Here is an 11,594-nt window from a genome sequence, read left to right on the forward strand (position 1 = left end):
CACAAAACGCAGAAAACAAGAAACTGGTACATATCCATCTCTACTTTAACCGTACTTACGTGGGAGGTGTGGGTGGGGGTTGGAATTGTGCAAGCATGGAGTGTGATACGGTCACGCATGCGAGTGTTTTTCTATTTTACCTTGGCCATACTTAGCGCCAACTCGTGTTCCGCTGAGACGGTGTGATCAAAATTTTGACAAATTGCATAGACAACATGCTCCGTAGTCCCGTGAAACAATATCTCTTCTTCTTTGATCGATACCCTCCGCTTTTCTTCTCCATCTTTTTCGTTTTCTTCAGAAAATTTATCATAAAAATAAAATGTTAGATTAAGTATGTGATGCATAATTAAATAAATTTGCTCATATTGATACGAGTGTGACAGGAGATGAATATCAATTCGTTGCTATATTAACTTCATGTTACGCATCACCGGCATTATCTTGTATATTGTCGCCCTCCATCCTCACTTGTCAGTGAGTTATCAACGTTGAATCCGTTAATTTTATATGCTGATATATCTCTCTGATCATGTCAGCTGAAAAGAATTCATGCCGCAACATGACGAATCGATATTTGGCTCTCTGTCAAACTCATAATCCTCATAACGATATGAACTAATAGGATTGCATTATTATGGACTATAAGTTGATGATCAGTACAACATGACAGGTGAGGTGATGTGAACACCATAATGGGCACCCTGTTCCAAGGAACGGTCTAATGAAAGTATTTGCTTCTGGCCCAAAACTACTGAAAGGCTGACATTTACCTGTTGAACTACCCACGGTGGTAGGTTAATTACTGTTGAACTCTTCCCACAATTCCACGTTTTGTACCCTTTTGATTGATACAATGGAAGCGATAGAGGCATCGTTGCTTTGAAATGTCGTGCTGCATCTCGAAATTCATCAGATGTCTCGGAAACATAGCAAAGTTGGAAATCTTCTGTTTGAAACAACGTCTTTGTCCCCATGTGTCAGGAAGTGATGTCAAAGCAGTTGACGCATCTTTGTGCCTATATGTGACAAAAGTGTTAGGGTGCTTATAAACACAATAACTTATAAAGCAATAAATGGTTCGATGATCATCGCATATCAGATTTGGGCCAAATCAGTGATGTTTTGTGAAACAGCGTTTTAAAGTTTTTTTGGCTATTTATACTGTTTCCATCACACTAGGATTTACAACACGCTCATCTATCAAGGCACAGTTCTTTAACCCCAATACATTTGTACATTCATTGAATGACCTTTGAAAAATTGGGTACAAAAACTCATACTCTGCAACTTGAGGTCAAAATTTGCACTATGATTGTTTAATTGAGGTTATTGAACTATGCCAATGGGATGAGGCTATTGTGGTCCATAGTGTCAGTTATATAGATGAGATAGATGGATAGGAAGCGCTCATAATTTTATCCTCCCTCATGCTACTACTATTTCATTTGGACTACTTTTTACCATTTTATACATATAGAAATATGTCGAGTCTATATGTAACGGCTTTAAATACTGATTACTAGCCACTCACTGTTGTGTTGCGCTCCTCTGCTCGCGTCTCGCGCGGCGCTCAACCCCTTCAACATGTTCAACGTCATTGACAAATACTTTAATATCTATGGCCTAAATCAAGACCAGAAGGTATTACCTTTTGAACCCGTTCATTAACATCGGTCTTGGGCAAATCGGTGTGGTCGTCGCCCTCACTTCTCTCTGTGTTCCGATTCGTTGATTCTTTGCTTACATATTTTTGAAATCAATTTAACGATGATGCCCTGTTTCAAATGCCCAGTCGCCCTTGCTGGTCACCACTAAGAAAAGCTTCTGTAAGCTTCTTCCAGAGATTTGCTATTTATTACCGCTTCTGTACCTTTTTTTTGCTCTAGCACAACCACAAAATTAATTATTAAATGATTGATTAATGATAACCACTAAGATGTTCATGTTCATACAAATGTTTTGATGGGTTCATCACTAATACGTGTTGTATTCGCCCACAATGCAGGTTGTTTCAACATGATTGGACAGGGCCAACAAAACAAAACAACAAGATGATGGAAACAACTATAAAATGTTGATCCACGTTTCCAACAAGCCCAAAAACGTCCTTTGGAATGTTGCGCAGCAATGTTATGAAAGTACGAGTAAGATTAATATTTTCATGTTTTATCTTATAAAGAAGTAGTATAAATACGAGGATGCTGGTGTGACCTCTGGAGTACGGTTAGCAAAGTTGCTTATTCTGTTCAAATCACAATTATAGCTTTTAAAGAATTTGATAACGAAATGCAAAACAAAAATATACCCTTCTTTCCGTACTCGATATATTGCCCATTATCATCTTTCAATACCATAGCCATGTGGTGAGCAAGCACTCCTCCAACCTGACTCTCAAAACGTGGACCAAGGCGACGAATTTCCCTCTCGAACTATTGTGCTTCCTGTCATTTGGTGCTTATTGAGATCGATAATAGCGATTATTATATTGCCGTACTACCTCTAAAAAGCAAACCATAGTTATCAGATTACCATTGCAGGTTATTGTCTTACTGTAAAACTCATTGTTTCAAAACAATTACTTAGTTAAGAAGATCAAGTACGCAACAACTTAAAATATGTTACAGAATTGATAATTTGATATAACCTACCGGAAATTGACTTGAGTTGTGTTTTGCTTTGCATTACAAAATGCTTTCTCGATTTCCAAATTGCGGCTTGCTGCAAAATTATCATTTATCGTCAATTTCCATACCACTGCCATTGAAACGGTTCCTCCGTGTGAAGATTAAACACTTTCATCATAGTTACATTTTCCTCCGAGATGAAAAATGCAAACGAACAGCTGATCCGGCTAGGAATGATATTAATATGATATAATATATGTGTTGGGTTGGTGATACATATTTGTAAATGCCATGCACCACATGCTATTACCTCTACATTACTGGCATACAAACAGAGTTAACCATTAATATTCCAGCGTCAATTGATGCCAGTTCATTTCACTTCAAAACCTCGGAGTTCTTTAAAACAGGTGTGTGCCTTAATATGGGTTGTATAGGTCTTGGGGAGATGTTCTTGGTCTTTGATGGTCATCACTTTGGTCTTGGGTTCTAGTCTAAGACTTCAATCACTATTTAGGGATCATTACACTAGCTTATAGAAACCTCACTGTCGTATTACGATGGGCAAGAACACTCGTACATTGACGATAAGTTACTTATACGATAAGATGAGTTAACGACTTGTTCACCTTGGTCATATTGGCAGATGTTTGGCGTTGCAGATTTGCCCAGAAGAGTTACTTCTATCATTTCGTCAGCCTTAGCAATTGGTTTTTGGATCAGGGTCTTCTTCGTCATCATGGTCGTCATCATCACCTTCTGCATCCTTTTTAAATCAACTGATTCGTACCAAGATCCTTCGGGTCACCTGTTCCACGTCAATCCCAAACTTGCTGTAGCACTTTTCGTGGCTGCTGGTCAAGAATGTTGTGAGGAATGCCGACACCGATCCGCGAATTTACAGTCACACCTTTATGTAGTGCCTAAAATCGGTAAATCACTGGAGACACATGATGTAACATAATTTATTATTATGAATGATCGTAATATTAGAAACAAAACAAGCATTTTTGATTCCTCACTTTCATGACTTTGTGTCATGATGCAGTCATGTCTACAGTAGAATTCATCTCGACCTTTGCAGGACTTAAACCCCATTAAAAGCTATTAAACCAAGATAACACTCATTGAAACAGCTCAACTGATTAAATCGGATCTTCTCTGGTTGTGCACATGTCATTGTTTTACATGCGATATCGCAATAAAGCTAGTATTATAGCTTCAGTTGGGTAACCGATTATAAAGGAAACGGAAGGAAACAATGGTATGGACCTTTGTTCACAAGGAAATGAGACAATGGCCTGCTTTTTGTTAACCAGCATTCTTGAAAATGAGCAACATAATGATTGATTGACTTAACACGGTTTGGAAATAATTTCTTCATATTTTTGGCGTTATTTGTCGTTTACATATCCTTCCTAAAACACAAAAGTACGACCCTCTCCAAACACCTAAATTAGCTAAAAAATTTAGGACATGTTACAAAACTATATTTCTAGAATTTCTTAGAATACTTTAAATATAGCTTAACACCGTTTTGTATTGGCATCCTTCAGAACGGAGCTAGTCCGTTACCAATATAGCTCAATATTTTCAGTCAAATCTCCGTTCAATTAACACGGGAAGTTGGCTAATATGAGCTAGCCATGCTTTGCCCTCACTCATGTACTTCTACGAAATTTGCAGCCCTTCTGAACATCTAACCTACGCTGTAATTTCATACTGGAGTTACTGTCCGTTTTCCTATACAAAATACACAGTGCTCTTTTCCCATTGACGTGTGCCTCTACTAGCCTACGTTGTGAAAAACGTCGCTGTGAAAAAATAACAGCCAATATTAAAAGTACTCTTCTAAAGTTCTAGAAAATATAGTTTTGTAACATATCCTAAATTTTTAGCTAATTTAGATGTTTGGAAATACTCGTACTTTGGTGTTTTAGGAAGGATATGTAATAGTACATTGCCTAGTTAACGTCGCTGTGTGAAAAATAACCAGCCAATATTAAAAGTACTCTTCTAAAATTCTAGACAATATAGTTTTGTAACATGTCCTAAATTTTTAGCTAATTTTAGATGTTTGGAAATACTCGTACTTTGGTGTTTTAGGAAGGATATGTAAACGACAGATAACACCAAAAAATATGAAGAAATTATTTCAACAGCCGTGTTAAGTCTGCAAACCACCATGTTTCTCATTTTCAAGAACGCTGGTTAACAATAAGCACGTATTGTCTCATTTCGTAAACAAAGACCACACACAATTGTTTCTAGCGCCTAAACGCTTTTTATAATCGTTCACCCAACTGAAAGTATAATCCCAGCTCATTGCTCCATTGTGCGTTTAAAGCAGACACATATGTTGTGTGTATTTAACCAGAGAAGATATGATTTAACTCAGTTGAGCTGTTTTCAATGAGTGTTATCTTGGTTTAATAGCTTTTAATGGGGTTTAAGTCCTGCAAAAGGTCGAATTGTGCTATGAACTGTAGACATGACTGCATCATGTTAGAGAAATATATTTTGCTAGAAGTTTGGAGAATACTTTTTAAATATTGGCTGGTTATTTTCACACAGTGATGTTAACTAGTCAAGTGCCCATTCTTCCAACATACATCATTTGTAGAGGTCACGCGTCAATGGTGAGCTATTTTGTGTATTGTGTATAGAAAACGGACAGTAACTGCAGTATCGCGTAAAATCAAACATTATGACAAATTGAATATGCATACGGTCATTTATGTTTAATGCTAAGTTCTCAATTTCGAAACGAAAATTGTTGCAGTGACATTTCAGAGCAATGGATGAAATTAAACGTCAGCAATGGTCAGTTCAAAAGTAAAAGTCATCATATTTCTTGTGTGTATATCTTTCACCTCGACTGTTATTTTCCTATACACACGACCTTGTATAGGCCCTAATAAATAGTTAAACACAATTTGCTACATGTTCAACATCAATAATTATTGAACCCGACTTTTCAAATGACCTTCGAATTACTGATCTATATGAACGTTACTCAAAAGTGGATAGATCCCTCAGTCTTGAGACCCTTTTGCCCTGACAAAGGATCTGTGGTTTGATCCATATAATTATATACGACCATTTATAAGGACATAATGATAAAAAATGTCTGCATAGAACTAGCGCCGTACGCAGAAACCGCGACGCCCTTCGAATAGCGAGCGAAGGAGCAACAGCGAACGAAACGACCGTTCACCGCGACACCCCCACGAATAGCGAGCAGAAGTGGCGAGCTATTTAAAGATCATCATCTGAGTCCAGCACATACCTGTGCTACATCTGCACTTGTGACGAAATTTATTCAATACAAGGTAGTATTCCCCAAATGATTAGTATCTTCCATACGCATGCTTTGCCACAGTCTTAGTGGTATTCTAAAGGTTTGTGACTTGACAATATAGACACGAATATGACAGGAAACACAAAATATTTCTATAAATTACGATTGAAAAATATTTGGTTTATAATGGTATAGGCCTGAGGGGCACTCGAATATGAAAGGACGTACATGTGCCTACCAGAGTACAAAACTTGGGGTCTATCTAAGAAAATGGGATCATTCAGTGGTGAAATGCTAAAATTGGGCGTCATTGCCCGTGAAAAGGTAACTTTCTGGGCAAAATATGTGCAAGAAATGAGCAATTTTGCAACAATGGGCTACCAAAATGTAAAATTTATGTTAAAAGTGCCCTGAAGGCGCAATAAATTACTGGCAGTGGTGTAAAGCTGATGAAAAAGGGGGTCATTGGGTGCGCTGGCAGATTTGAAGAAAAAAGCGGATCATTGGGTGTAAGCTGATGAAAAAGGGGGTCATTAGGTGGCAGATTTGCCTTTAAAAAGGGGGCCTATTGACAGGCACATGACGCGTACCAATATATGGGAGTGCCCCCGTGGGTATAGGGCTTATATTTTTGCTATATTATATTACACTTACAGGCAAACGTGCAAGAATGTGCAGGTTTTCTCATTTTTACATCCTCGAGTGTTATAAAACGAGCAAACATCAGGAACCGTGTATTCTACGCAACTCAGCTTCAACAACTTCAGTATGATTTCGTCATCCAGATCATCTAATTGATGGTCTCAACAACCTAAACAAATATAACAGGTACATGGGACACCACGTGGAAGCAATTTCACAGTCGTGACAGTATTAGATTTTAGTTTTGACTGTTTGAAAAGTCGTGAATCGTAAGTGTAATTTGTGTCTTCAAGAATAGAACAATTTCGTGACATGTCCTGTGAATGCTGTTTCTGATATTGGGATCTAAGACGTACGTACTATTTATTTGGAACCACTTTTGAGACAATTCTTGAATTGGGTCGTCAGGGTGACTTACTTAAGGACAAGACATGTCCCCTGGACATGTCCCCATTGCAGCACTTCTAGATTGTGTCTTTATCTTAGGCTTTAGCATATGTTCTACTTTGTATTACCAATTGAATACACATGAATACAAACCCCACCCAGAGTCCATGAGAAGTGATTTTGAGAAAACTAAAAATATGTGTATCATTTAATTCCTTCAGTTTGATTTATATGGCCAATAGTGCAAGTTACATGCAAATGAGTGGGTTAAACTGTAGTAGGTATGACGATTACCATTTTAGGGTCTTCGTGGCCATTTTAAATCCGGACTTGGGATGTTTTTTAGAATCACATACAAAGACAACCATGTTGGAATGGGATAACCACTAGTAAGACCATAAAGCTCCATAGGTGTATGTTGTTAAGGACACCGCCATAAACCACACACTTTCCTTGATTAAACACATTGTTTAAAAAGTCGCTCTCCATCAATTGCAAGTCCTGGACTAAGATTGTTCTTTGTATAACAACAATTTCCATGCAACTTGGCCAAAGTATGGACTTGAGTGGGTTTGTATTCAGGTATTCAATCACTGCAGGACAGTATTGCCCGACAATATATTTTCACGTAACAATCCGTAAAGAAAAGTTGACATTTTACTTCTAGGTAGCGGGTGCGAGTTGGGTGTCCTTACCTGGCGTTGGTTATGATCAGAATCGAGTTGGTGGCTACTGGTACAGCTATGATATTATAAGGGAGAAAAATAAAAAAAAAAATGTTTAGTTAATTTCACCTGTAAAGCCATCCAACGATTAATTATATAAAATATACTTTTATACCCCTTTTAATCAGGCAGCAATATCAATGTATGAGCTTGTCTGACAATGCCGCCGCCATGGCCCATTGTCCCGGCCCATTGTCTTACTAACAGACAAATGTACATGTATAGCATGATGTTATGGGTATATCAGGCCGTCGACATGAACATAGTACTGTGACAGTGGTGGTATAATTATGTACGTAGTAACCTTACATACATACCGTTTACCCAAATACACAGCTTCCGGTGACAAAATGCTTACATTAAATGAAATTTGTCGCAACCAAGAATTCGACAATCGTCTGCTTTTGGTTCATATTCGTCGCATATTTCCGCCGCCGTGTGAGCATAAACCTTACTAGCTATTGCCTTTGAGTCCCTCTAATCGAAAATATTGTGGGTGTCGTTGCAAAAGAATTTTGCAGCATGTATATTCGTGAAGAAATTCTGCTGACAAAGCTCCGATAGCTGAATCCTCCACCCGACGTACATATCCAGCGAAGAATAGTAATTACATTCGGTTGTCTTGCTTCTGGAAACCGCCATTGGTCTACCGATGACCTGCCATCACGTCTGGAAGACATGCTTAGTCTAATATTTACGGAAATGCGGTTTGCTTTTAACATGTTCGGCTTTAAATACTCATTGTTAATGTCAACAAGACATTGCGTGAATGTACAGGAAAACCCACAATGACGTGTAGCGTGCTGTAATGGTTACGGCTTGTCGGGGAATCCCCGTGTTTATTGCTTTTAGCCTCGTCCAAGGCATAATGCAGAGATTTATGGAAATTGTAACAGTCGCAATGGACTTTGTTCGTGTTGTTGAGACTATTTCAGACTCGGCGTAAACATGTTGTTAAATACATGAGTGTGCTGTTTGTGTTTTTACGGAACCAATGAAAAGCGTATACTAGAGGGGTCGGTAGTGCAATAGTAAATTGTACTGCAATAAATGACTAATTTTAACCAATGAAAAAAAGAAGCATTTTGTGATCCATCCAGAAACGAACCTTGTGTGTCAATTTTTAATTTTAATAGCTTAATACATCAAAAAACAGTTCAAAAATAAATAATAATAAATAAATAAATAAATAAATAAATAAATAAATAAATAAATAAATAAATAAATAAATAAATAAATAAGCAAGATATTATATTATTAATAAACATGTGACTATCTGCATTTTCTGTGTTGTTGATAAATGTAAACATGCTTCGTTAGTTCAAGGTCCTAAATGAATGCAGACACGGATATGTATTTATAATATATTATTAAAGTCATAATGTACGATCTTATAATATGAAATTGGTGAATTTTTTCAAACCTGATTTTTTAAATCATTATTTGTAATGTTTATATGTCCCAACTTCCACCTAAATGGAATCAGCCAATTTTTTGTCTTGGTAGGTCAATGAAACAAGTTCGACATACGGTCATAAAAATTATGTCCTCCCATAGAACTGCATGCTATATGGCCAAAATAAACAGTGGGATTTTTTTTTTTTTCACTTTACCTTGTTATTTCAGCTTAAAATGGACAGCAGCCCTTCTTGGCAGTTATTAATAATATTATTTAAACGTTTTGAATAAATAATAACAAAAAAGGACGAGAATCGTACATTAAGGCTTTAAAGTGGTACAATTCTTTTGTTTCCTTATAATTTGTTTGATATAAGGTGCTATATGGTATATATGAGGCATTTTCTGGAAACTAGATAATAGCCTTAGCATGTTTTATTATTACACTCAACCAATATGCCTTTTGTTTGAAGCAAGTCGGACACTACAGTTTTCATAAATATTATTATATCTTATTAGTTTTTATCAATAATCAGTGTAGTTAAAGAGTTAATATGACTGAAGTGAAAAGGCTCCTTAATATGTAATTTTTGCCAATATTTTGATAAAAAATTAATGCATAAATGTTAAGGGAACTTCTATTATGCATTCTTTTGCCTTAAAACTTGGTCAAAGTGTTTCTAATATGTTCTAATGTACTATATAGTGAAGTCACCTCTAATTTGCATAAATGCTAATTAATTATACAATTTAGGGCGGCTACCTAATTAATTATGTATAAATTATCTGGCAGTCATAAGGAACACTTTGACCACGTTTGAAGCCAATATTGTGTTAAATAAAAATGTTATGAACATTTATGCATTGTTTTTTTTAGCAAAATATTGCTAAAAATTACATATTAAGCACACTCTCAAGTCATCTTAACTAATTAACTAAATTAGTTATTGATAGAAACGATACAATACAATTTTGAAAACCGTATGTCCCGTATGTCTCTATTCAATTGATAATATATTTAATAATAATAATAATATATAATAATAATAATAATAATAATAATAATAATAATAATAATAATAATAATAATAATTAAAACAATTAATAATAATAATATTAATGATATGCCAGTTTCAACTGTAGTATAAATATCACGACTCAATTTATGCTATATTTTGTTCACATTTATCAATAAATATTTAGTATTCCTCTTCATTTATCCACAAAAAAGCTACTTTCCAAAATTACAGTCTATTCGGACATTGTATTTAAGGCAATGCCCCATTGTAATTTCTGTCTATTGAATAATATCTTTAATAAAACGACCAAGAAATGCAATGTAAGCAAACATATAAATATAATCCCTTGTTCCTGATCCTGGTGTAAAAATATAAACTTTGGTATTCCGTGTCAACCCTAGAACTACGAAGAGGGATTTGTACCCCCCTGAGTTTTATCCGTCATAAAAAAAAACGCACGTTTATGCCCAAACGACCTAAGCTAATCGTAGATACATACTTTGCTCTCATTTTGGTGATAACATTTTCACCCAGTATACCTTACTTGGGGGTAGGACCGACCATCAAAGATGACCATAGAGCCGGGTCATAGAGAGGGGGGTTGGCGAGGCTAATGATTATTATTTTGCTCTTGTGAACTTATTTCAAGAGCTACTGACTTTTTACTTGATAGTTATGTGAATTTTATATTTAGTAGAAAAATTGGCACATTTTTGAAGACATTTTTAGCAGAAAATCAATTTTGCTTCATACTTTTGTACATAGCCAGAATTTCCCTAATTTGCATGGGCGCCCTCACATTGCGTCATATCAACATTATGTGGGAATGTTTGTACTTATTTTGGTATCACTGAATAGAAGACCCATAGCTATACATTAGTACCAAATATAATGATATAGCCTATGACGTTTATAATTTTTAAATTATACCTGAAATAAGAAGGGGTCCTTTGGCGGCAATATTGTGATAAAGAGGGTTTCATTAAACACAATAGGAATTTAACCAGAACAGTGTCTTAAATGGCTTTTTTGTTTTGCATATGACGTATGGTTGGGTTTTTTTTTGGTTTGGGATTGATTTTACAAATTTTGGGGAGTTATTATTGAGAAGGTAAAAAGTAAAAAATATTCTCAACTTTTGTTCATGACTGTATAATTATATCGGTATGTTAATTATCTGTCCACATTATACCATTACAGACAATCTGACCTTATACCTAAAATTCCATCCGTCCGAATTCAAATCAGAAAGATGAGCAATTTATTGTTACAATTTAATATGTACAAATCAGTTAAATCTCAGATTTATATTACGCGGTTTACACAAAACTGTTATTGTAGTTTTGTGAAAATATCAAAAGTTTAACCTTCGAGGTTCAGGTATCACGGACAATTCAATGGAATCAGTGAAATAATACGAGAGAATGCGATTAACCCGATGCATGCGTTATCTCAAATCAATACATTTGTTTTTAATAAATTTTTCAAAGAAATT

General features: G+C 35.7%; 1 long non-coding RNA gene across 1 annotated transcript; it reads right to left on the reverse strand.

Annotated features, from left to right (window-relative positions):
- Positions 1–2,491: 2,491 nt before the first annotated feature.
- On the reverse strand, positions 2,492–3,381 carry LOC140167230 (uncharacterized). Its single transcript, XR_011861008.1, has 3 exons — positions 3,257–3,381; positions 2,652–2,854; positions 2,492–2,502 (listed from the first exon to the last, which is right to left on the reverse strand). It is a non-coding gene; the product is annotated as an uncharacterized lncRNA (long non-coding RNA).
- Positions 3,382–11,594: the final 8,213 nt, after the last annotated feature.

The sequence above is a fragment of the Amphiura filiformis genome, chromosome 13 (assembly GCF_039555335.1).
Source record: "Amphiura filiformis chromosome 13, Afil_fr2py, whole genome shotgun sequence".
NCBI lineage: Eukaryota > Metazoa > Echinodermata > Ophiuroidea > Amphilepidida > Amphiuridae > Amphiura > Amphiura filiformis.